The following is an 11,063-nucleotide window of genomic DNA, read 5'->3' on the forward strand; positions in this document are numbered from 1 at the left end:
CCCTTGAGATGAATCTCTTCATCTCCCATGACTCGGAGGTGGAAGCTTTTGCCTTTCCTATCCTCTTTCTAGAGGTTTCTCCGGCCTTTGGTGCTATAAATGGTTATGAAAAAACAAAAAGTAACGCTTTTACCACACCAAACATAGAAGGTTTGCTCGTCCTCGAGCAAAAGAAGAAAGAAAAGAGTAGAAGAAGAAAATAGAGGAGATGGAGGGGATTTTGTGGTTCGGTCAAGGGGGAGAAGTAGTGTGTATGATGTGTGAAAATGAAGGAGTGAAGATGGGTTTATATAGGAGTGGAGAGAGGGGTAGGGTTCGGCCATGTATGGGTGGGTTTGGGAAGGAAAGTGGTTTGAATTTGAATGGTGAGGTAGGTGGGGTTTTATGATGGATAGATGTGGATTAGTGAAGAGATTATGGAGAAGAGGGTAGGATTTGATAGGTGAGGGGTATTTGGGGAAAAGGTATTGAGGTGATTGGTGGAGGGTATTTTGGGAAGGTTGTTATGGAGTGGTGTGAAGAAGAGAGAGAGAGAGATGAAGTAGGTGGGGATCCTGTGGGGTCCACAGATCCTGAGGTGTCAAGGATTTCTCATCCCTGCACCATGTGGCATGTAAACGCCCCCTTGATTGCCAATCTTGGCGTTAAACGCCAGGTTGCTGCCCATTTCTGGCATTTAACGCCAGCTTTTCTCCCCTTTCTGGCATTTAACGCCAGCTCTGTGCCCCTTACTGGCGTTTAAACGCCAGTAAGCTTCTCCTCCAGGGTGTGCTGTTTTTAATACTGTTTTTCATTCTGTTTTTGCTTTTTCAGTAGTTTTTGTGACTTCACATGATCATCAACCTACAGAAAACATAAAATAACAATGGAAAATAAATAGATATGATTAAATAAAATTGGGTTGCCTCCCAACAAGCGCTTCTTTAATGTCAATAGCTTGATAGCGGGCTCTCATGGAGCCTCACAGATACTCAGAGCATGATGATAGCCTCCCAACACCAAACTTAGAGTTTGAATGTGGGGGCTCTAATTGACTCTGCATTGAGAGAAGCTTTTCATGCTTCCTCTCCATGGTTACAGAGGGAGATCCTTGAGCTTTAAACACAAGGGAGTCCTCATTCACTTGAAGGACCAATTCTCCTCTGTCACCATCAATCACAGCTTTTGCTGTGGCTAGGAAGGATCTGCCAAGGATGACGGATTCATCCATACACTTCCCAGTGTCTAGGATTATGAAATCAGCAGGGATGTAGTGGCCTTCAACCTTTACCAAGACATCCTCTACAAGTCCATAAGCCTATTTCCTTGAATTGTCTGCCATCTCTAGTGAGATTCTTGCAGCTTGTACCTCACGGATCCCTAACTTCTCCATCACAGATAGTGGCATGAGGTTTATACTTGACCTCAGGTCACACAGAGCCTTCTCAAAGGTCATGGTGCCTATGGTACAAGGTATTGAGAACTTTCCAGGATCCTGTCTCTTCTGAGGTAATCTCTGCCTAGTCAAGTCATCCAGTTCTTTGGTGAGCAAGGGGGTTCATCCTCCCAAGTCTCATTACCAAATAACTTGGCATTTAACTTCATGATTGCTCCAAGGTACTTAGCAACTTTCTCTTCAGTAACATCTTCATCCTCTTCAGAGGAAGAATACTCATCAGAGCTAATGAATGGCAGAAGTAAATTCAATGGAATCTCTATGGTCTCTATATGAGCTCAGATTCCCATGGTTCCTCATTAGGGAACTCCTTGGAGGCTAGTGGACATCCATTGAGGTCTTCCTCAGTGGAAATCACTGCCTCTTCCTCCTCTCTAAGTTTGGCCGAGTGGGTAATGTTGATGGCCTTGCACTCTCTTTTTAGATTCTCTTTTGTATTGCTTGGGAGAGTACTAGGAGGGAGTTCAGTAATTTTTTTACTCAGCTGACCCACTTGTGCCTCCAAATTTCTAATGGAGGATCTTGTTTCAGTCATGAAACTTTGAGTGGTTTTAATTAGATCAGAGACTATGGTTGCTAAGTCAGAATGGCTCTGCTTAGAATTCTCTGTCTGTTGTTGAGAAGATAATGGAAAAGGCTTGCTATTGTTAAACCTATTTCTTCCACCATTACTATTGTTGAAGCCTTGTTGAGGCCTCTGTTGGTCCTTCCATGAGAGATTTGGGTGATTTTTCCATGAAGGATTATAGGTGTTTCCATAGGGTTCTCCCATGTAATTCACCTCTTTTATTGCTGGGTTCTCAGGATCATAAGCTTCTTCTTCAGATGAAACTTCTTTGGTACTGTCTGTTGCTACTTGCATTCCAGACAGACTCTGAGAAATTATATTGACTTGCTGAGTCAATATTTTGTTTTGAGCCAATATGGCATTCAGAGTGTCAATCTCAAGAACTCCTTTCTTCTGATTTATTCATAGGATTCCTTTCAAAATTGTACATGAATTGGTTATTTGCAACCATTTCAATGAGTTCCTGAGCTTCTGCAGGCGTCTTCTTTAGATGAAGAGATCCTCCAGCAGGGCTGTCCAATGACATCTTGGACAGTTCAGACAGACCATCATAGAAGATACCTATGATGCTCCATTCAGAAAGCATGTCAGAAGGACACCTTCTGATCTATTGCTTGTATCTTTCCCAAGCTTCATAGAGGGATTCACCTTCCTTTTGTCTGAAGGTCTGGACCTCCACTCTTAGCTTACTCAATTTTTGAGGTGGAAAGAATTTAGATAGAAAAGCATTGACCAGCTTTTCCCAAGAGTTTAGGCTTTCCTTAGGTTGTGAATCCAACCATATTCTAGCTCTGTCTCTTACAGCAAAGGGAAAAAGCATAAGCCTGTAGACCTCGGGATCAACCCCATTGGTCTTGACAGTGTCACAGATTTGCAAGAATTCAGCTAAGAACTGATGAGGATCTTCCAATGGAAGTCCATGAAACTTGCAATTCTGTTGCATTAGAGAAACTAATTGAGGCTTAAGTTCAAAGTTGTTTGCTCCAATGGCAGGGATTGAGATGCTTCTCCCATAGAAGTTGGGAGTAGGTGCAGTAAAGTCACCAAGCACCTTCCTTGCATTGTTAGCATTGTTGTTATTTTCGGCTGCCATGGCCTCTTCTTGTTTGAAAATTTATGTCAGGTCCTCTCCAGAGAGTTGTGCTTTAGCTTCTCTTAGCTTTCTCTTCAAGGTCCTTTCAGGTTCAGGATCAGCTTCAACAAGAATGCCTTTGTCCTTGCTCCTGCTCATATGAAAGAGAAGAGAACAAGAAAGTATTGAATCTTCTATGTCACAGTATAGAGATTCCTTGTGGTGTCTGATGAGAGAAACTTTTGCGTGGTCTAGAAATTTGCGGATAAATCCTCGTTGCAAGTATAGTTTCTAAACCTTCAAAAGTCCTTTCATACAAATGTTTTGGTTGTCACAAGTAACAAACCCCTAAATAAATTATTAACCGAAGTATTCAAACCTCGGGTCGTCTTCTCAAGGAACTGCAGGGAAGTATGTTCTTATTATTGGCTATAAAGGTTGTAAATTTGGGGTTTCAAGAATGAGGAACAAATATGACAAATAATTTAAATGGCAATTAAAATAAATAAACACTGTAAAGCAAACTTTTGGCAATGTATGAGAAATTGGAAGTCCAAATTAGTTATCCTTCTCAATAATAAAGAAGATTGAGTCTTAATTCCACTTAGTTAACCTTTGCTAAAGCAAAGGAAAGTCAAGGGATTAATTAGTTTGACCTTTGAATCCTATTTATTTCCTAAGAAAAGATTGGGATTATTGAAAGTCAATTCAATTAGCAAAGATAACAGTTATCAATTATGTTGAGCTAAGATAACTCCTGAGTTACAGATTTCTTAACCAAGACCAAAAGGGAAAAAGTAAATTTACTGGGATAAAAATGTCTTCAGATTGAAAGCAATGGTGACATGAATAAAAGAAAGCAATAATAAACTAAAATACCTCAAATAACATTAATTCAAATAATCTGGAACACAGAAGAATTCATAAATTAAATGGCAAAAGTAAATAATAACTAAAGTAATGGAATGAATAAAAGTGAAAGGGAAGCTTAAAGTAAAGGAACATTAAACCTGGGATCGAGAGTCACTCCTAAAATTAAGAGAAATCCTAAATCCTAAGAGAGAGAGGAGAGAACCTCTCTCAAAACTAAATCTAAATCATGAGAAGTAACTAAACTGGCGAGCTCTCTTTGAATGGATGCATTTCCTCACTTCATAACCTCTGGTCTATGCCTTCTGGACTTGGATTTGGGCCAAAAAGGGCTTCAGAAATCGCTGGGAGCGTTTTCTGCAATTTTTGGTGCATGGCCTCTGTCACACGTCCGTGTGGGTCACGCGGTCGCGTCATTCGGAGCTTCTCTTGTCACGCAGTCGCGTCAGTCATGCGGCTGCGTCATATGTGTTTTGCTTACGGCGCGCGGTCGCGTCAGTCATGCGGTTGCGTCGCTGTTGATTCGCGCTTGGCATGCGTCCGCGTCGCCCATGCGATCGCGTGGATGCCAGTTTCTCCAAAAACTCCGTTTTGTGCTTTCCTTCCATTTTTTGTATGTTTCCTTTCCATCCTTTGAGTCATTCCTGCCTTAGAAGATCTGAAACTACTCAACACACTAATCACGGCATCGAATGATAATAAGGGTAATTAAAATAATTAATTTTAAAGCATAGGAAACATGTTTTTCACATACATCACATAATAAGGAAGGGAAAGTAAATTCATGCAATTAATATGAATAAGTGGGTAAAGGATTGAATAAATCACTCAAATTAAGCACAAAATATATCATAAAATATGAGTTTATCAACCTCCCCACACTTAAACAATAGCATGTCCTCATGCTAAATCCAAGGTAAAAAGTAAGGTTAAAGTGGTGGAATGTCATGCAATGCAATCTAATCTAAATGCAACTACCTAGATGAATGATGCATCATGCAATTCTAATTTTTATTTACTTGCATATAAAGCTTGCATGTAGTTAAATTAATTCACATTCTCAAGGAGTCATGTATATATATATAGCCAAGCCTTAGATAGTGATAAAGTGCCTTTACAATTGAGATGGGAAAGAAAAACATTTTAAAAACTTGTAAGACAATTAATAATTTAAGCAGAGATATATGTTAATGAGCTATTGAACCCTCACTGGATTTTGTGTTTACTCTCTAATCACTCAGTGTTTATTGGGTTAATCACTCTATTCTTCTTTTTATTCTTTCTTTCTATAACTTTGTTCTTCATCTAACCAATCAACAACTATATAATATAGACATACCAAAAATCATGAGGTCTTTAATTAAGGTTGTAATGGGGCCAAGGTAAAGGTAAGGGTATATGTATAAGGCTAAGTGAGCTAATTAAGTGAATCCTTGATTAGTCTAAGATCTCACCTAACATACATATGTTGTAAAGCAAAGCTTCTTTACCTAATTTCCCATATTTTTCTCACTTTTGATGTTACATGCTCATGCCTTAATGTTTATTTTCATCCCATGTGCATTGCCTTATTTTGCAATTGGGGGATTCTTTTGTGTCCCCTTTATTCAAGTATTAAAAAATATTTTTTTAATGCACATGGTAATTTAATTTCTTTAACTTCACATGAGCATGTTTCCCAAAAATTCTTATTTTGAAACATCTTTATTCTTTTTCAACCTTCTACCCTTTTGTTTCTATCATCCATGTTCCCAATAGGTTTCCCACATTTAAACTATACATAATTTTCTATCTTAAGCTAACCAAGGATTCAACTTGGGATTTTATTTTGTTTTTCTGCTTAAGGCTAGTAATGTGGCTAATAGAATAAAAGGGGATTTAAAGGCTCAAGGGGGCTAACAAGGGTGATGTGAAGGGTATGTTATTTTGGGATAAGTGAGCTAAAATCAAATAATGGCCTCAATCACTCTCTTGGTATGTATTTCTATTCTATAATCGGACATATAGATTAAAACAAGGTAAAGAACACCAGAATATAAAAGAAGGGCGGAACACACAGGAATAAAAATTATGGTTTGAATGTAACCATACAATTAAGCTCAAAACTCACAGGCTATGTGTTCTCTAGCTCAAAAATCATTTATCAATTATGTATGTCATGCAGGTTTAGTTAAAAATTCCCATTATTCTCAATGTAAAACTTAAGGTGGCTTTAAAGTTCTAGTGTTTCTCCTTGATGAAATGTTGTTTAATTAACTAACATGTAATGCTATATATACAAGGTGTAGGTTGTTTTGATTCTGTTAAAGTCTCTAGTTTACTTCTTTTTTCTTTTCAATCTATTCCGAGTTATCTTATGCTAAAAAGGGTAAACTATACTAATCAATCCACAATTTCTATAACTAATAAGTTAGAATTGCAACTAAACTAAGTGGCTGAAATATGAACTAAAAATGCAAAATGCAGAAATAGAGTATAAATACATGAAAATAGCCATGTATAAGTACTACAAAATAGAAATAAAAAGAAAAATACAAAAAAATAGCAAAATAAATAAAAAGAGTATGTAGTGGTTCACCAAAAAAGAACGCCAGAGATGGCGACCTCCCCACACTTAAAATGTAGCATCGTCCCTGATGCTCAGTCATGCAGGGTGCGAAGGGGTGTCATCACTAGAAGGATGTGTGGCAGGGGTCTCTGTGGTGGCGGTCTGAGCATCCGGCTGTTGTAGAGAAGGGGCTGTCTGAATAGGGATCTCAGGGTCTGCAGCCTGGATCTGATGCGGGGTCTCCTGCTGGTGTGCTGCCTGTTGGGTGCCTGCCTGCGCTGCCTCCTGCTCTGGATGAGTCGCAGCCTCGAGCGCATCCGCCTCCTCCTCAGATGCCTCGGATGGTGTGTCAGGCTCGGAGGGGATGTCGCCAGAGCGTATCATCAGCTTCAGGTGCTCATAGCGTCGCTTGTTGGGACGCTCCATCTGGTCAAGCCGTCGAAACAGGTGGTGCACTAGATGATAGATGGGCTCTGGGGCAGGTGGAGGTGCAATGGTGGTGGAAGGTGTAGCTGTAGAGGAGGAGGGGCCGGAAGATGGTGTGGCAGTGTCACCAGGAGCATTGAGGAATAGAGGTTTGTAGCCCAAGGCCAGAAAGTTCCTGCTGTGCGGGATAATCTTCTTGCATTCTGCAGCAGGTGGCCTCTCATCAGCATCCTCCCAAGGCACGTCAGCTCGACGGCCTAGCTGTGTGATCAAATATGGAAAGGGAAGAGTGCCTCGGACGTAGATCCTAGCCATGTAGAACCGGATAAAGCGTGGCAGGTACAGGTCCTTACCCTCCATCACACACCATAGGAGGGTGATCATAGCGGCAGGTATATCTATCTCGTGAGTACTCGGCATAATGAAGTTGCTAAGTATCTGATGCCACAGCCGAGCCTCGTCATTCAAGTATGCCCGCTTGATTCCCTTGGTCATGGTGGTGTTCTGACCCATAATCCAAGGAACGGTCGGGTCAAGGGCAATCCGGGCCTTGACTGCATCCCAATCAAACTTCAGAAAGCGCATGTCTTCCTCAGCTTTCCGATAACCATCTGGCTAATCAGATTTAGGCAGAAGCTTCAGAACATCTTCAATTGCCTCTTCAGTGACCAGAATATGCTTCCCCCTAAGGTTCACTGCATCTAGGGAAGTCTTGAAGTAATTGCAGTAGAATTCCCTTACCCAAGATGCATTGACCTCAGACAGGTTTCTCTCTAGAAAGAACCAGCCTCTTTGTTTGATCTGATCAGAGGTGTAATGCTGGAGTACTTCTGGGATCTTCAGAGTCCTCTCCAGGTATAGGTTCCTGGATTTTGCAAACACCGGATACTTCAGCTCACAGTATCGGTTTGCAAACTTTACTGGGTCATTAGCAGGGAGCAGCTGGTCGGCCTTCTCCTGCGGGGTGAAGTTTTCTCCCGCCAGGAGGCATCATGCATGAGATCTATGATAGACATAGATGATTCTCCTCTTTTACGTTTGCCAGTGGTAGTCTTTCCTTTTCCCTTTCTTTGGGGATCTGACATCCTGAAAAATAGAAAACCAAGATATAATAAAAGCAGGAAAATAAATAGGCAAATAGTCAGAAGAAACACAAAGTGGCAAAGGAGAAGTAAAATGAGGAAAATGAGTTAAGTAAATGGGCATTAAGGATTGTATAGGAGTTAAAAGTCTGAAAGGAAGAATTCACAATCCAAAATGTAATAGAAGGCATGTTAAGTAGGAAAAATTATCAGTATGCCATGGTTAGAATGTTAAAAGAAAGTGAAAAACCAGAAGAAAGATTTTAAAAGGTTAGGTTGGTTAGAATTAAAAAAAAGAGTTCAGGAAACTAGAATTAGTGAGTTAATGAAAAATGGGTTAAGGTAAGTGGCATAAGGATAAGTTTCTAAATAACAAGCATTCATAATTAGAAGCTATAGGTAACTCATAACCAAACCAGGAAAACCGGTTGATGAAGATTCAAATAGATATAGAAATAGCAAAAATTAGAATCAAACATCAAAAATGCAATTTATGAACCAGGAGATCAAAGAGAATAAGAATGCGTGCCCGGGCATTCATGAATGGGTTTGGGTAAAGCAGAGGAAAGCAGATTTCAAAATGCCAAAATCAAAACATGAATGAAAATATTTTACAGAAATTTGGGCAGCATTTCGACTAAAATTGGATTGTCCCGGAAAATAAACAGCAATCAAATAGTTCATATGAATTAAAATTAAAGCTCGCAATTACATATAAGGAATATAAACATGAAAATTCAGTGTAAAGAGCAGCATGAAATAAGAAATCACAACATATGAACATTACAAACATCACAGCAACAGCAGAATTGCAAATTTGATAAAACAAAAACATGAACAGTGCAAGTAAACAGGACTAAATCCACTAACCACATCCTAGGCTACCTAACAACCTAAAATCCACTACAACATGCATATCTAACTAGCCTAAACATGAACATAAACAGAAAATAATGAAATAACGAATAAGGATAGAAGGGTGGCGTTCGTCGGAACCTGGTAGGCCGAAGAAGGAAAGTGGGCAGAAAGGTGGCTGAGGGTGGTGGTGACGGCGTCTGGCACGGCGGTTGGCGGTGGTGGGCACGGCTGTTCGGGGCAAGGGGAAAGAAGGGATGGGTAATGGGATAGGGGGTAAGAGGGGAAGGGAGGGGTAGGTGTGTGTGTGGCGGATGGGGGGGGGCGAGGCTCGGACGGGCGGCGGCGGTGGGTGGTGGTTGCGAAGGGGGCAGTGGCGGAGGGGGGGAAGAAGAAGAAAGAAAAAGAAAAAAGGGGGAGGAGGAAGGGGGGTCGGTGGCGGCGGCGTCTGGGAGGTCAGCGGCGTCTGGGGGTGGCGGTGATGGTGGTCGGATGATGGTGGTTGGATTGGAGGGGAAGAGAGGGAGGAAAGGGTTTCAGGGGGCGCGACTAATAGGGTTCGCGTGGTTGGGGGTTATAAATTTGAATCCACGCGGCCGCGTGGGGCACGCGGTCGCGTGGCTGGAGCGAAATGGGGGGTGACGCGATCGCGTGGGTGACGCGATCGCATGGAGGGCAAAAAAGATTGAATGAAGCGATCGCCTGGCGCATGCGATCGCGTCGCTGGGATTTGTGCTAAACGCACAAATCCAGCGTCGTTTCAGCGCAACTCTCTGTCTCCTTTGGGGTGTTCGTGCAATCCATGCGACGCGGTCGCGTCGCTCACGCAGTCGCGTGGGATTGGTTGTGTGCAAGGGACGCGATCGCGTGGGTGACGCGATCGCGTGGGTCATTTGTGTGAAACGCACAATGGCCGCACGATTCCAGCCTAACTTTCTAGACGTTGGATCTTTACGCCGATCTCCAGGTTACGCGGCCGCGTGGATGACGCGGTCGCGTGGGAAGTGTATTTTTGCCATTTGACGCAATCGCATGGATGATGCGGTCGCGTTGCGCACCCCTTTTTTTTATACAGTATGCAGAATGCAATGATTAATATGAATGCGATGCAAAATTCCAGGTTCATATTATAAAATAAAATAAAATTTGAAAACAAACAAAACGGAATAAAAATTGAAAAATGAACGATCATACCATGGTGGGTTGTCTCCCACCTAGCACTTTTAGTTAAAGTCCTTAAGTTGGACATTGGAGGGGCTTCCTGTTATGGCGGCTTATGTTTAAATTCATCCAAAAATCTCCACCAATGCTTGGAATGCCAATAGCCTCCGGGGTCCCAAACTAGACATGTAAAGCTCCTGAGCAGCTTCAAACAAATTTTTAGGCTCACGGAATGACGAATGTCAGAATAGATTCAAGGATCCCAAACTTTGCTTTTAAATCCGCCTCCGTCTTGATCTATACTTTTCCATCCGGGCGGTTTAGAAAGTAGATTCTCACCATGGTGACCAAACATTTTTTGAGATCCATTCAATTGAACATGATACCAATCCGTGCACTTCAAGTTGAAGCGTGGAACCTTGTTGAACCCTGTGCACCAGCTCTGAGCACGAGCCATTTCCCTCTTACTCTTAAAGCCGCAGAGAGCTCTAAGCTGGCCATCTGTTTCAAGCAAATCGTATTCAAGTGAAAAAGTAAAGTTAAAGGTAAAGGATTGTACCCACTTGAAGCTTGTATTGGGTGGTAATGGCCTTGGGGTAGGTGTTTCCGGTGGTTCTGGAAGTTCTACTCCCTTGTGCTCTTCTGTGAATTCCTCCACTTCTTTGCAAGGTTCTTCAAATGCATCTATGTCCTGGTCAAAGTCTTTTGTGTCTTCCTCATCACTCGAGTCATAGATTGGAGGTTGAGAGAAATCTACCTCTGCATCATCTTCGTATTCATTTGGGAAAGATTCTTCGATCTCAGAGAATTCACTTGCGGATGCAAGTTCATTACTAAGAGAACTTGACTTGTGACTATCATCATCAAGGGAATTTGTGTCCTGGGTTATTCCGTCTAGTTCTTCATAAACGACTTGCCTTGGGGATTGTGCACTGTCCTCCTTAGCATCAACTGTAACGTCCTTGACGGAGTTCTCCTCAGCTCTGAATTCCCATGGAGGTTCAGCGTCTCCTAGATCTTCAACCAACTCTTCTTCTTACGTAATG

General features: G+C 41.7%; 1 non-coding gene across 1 annotated transcript; it reads left to right on the plus strand.

The window, feature by feature from the left end:
* The first annotated feature begins 2,583 nt into the window (after positions 1-2,583).
* Positions 2,584-2,691, plus strand: LOC148562272 (small nucleolar RNA R71). Its single transcript, XR_015887936.1, has one exon. It is a non-coding gene; the product is annotated as a small nucleolar RNA R71 (small nucleolar RNA).
* Positions 2,692-11,063: the final 8,372 nt, after the last annotated feature.

Source organism: Arachis ipaensis, chromosome B6 (assembly GCF_059453495.1).
Source record: "Arachis ipaensis isolate K30076 ecotype BB chromosome B6, ASM5945349v1, whole genome shotgun sequence".
NCBI classification, from domain to species: domain Eukaryota; kingdom Viridiplantae; phylum Streptophyta; class Magnoliopsida; order Fabales; family Fabaceae; genus Arachis; species Arachis ipaensis.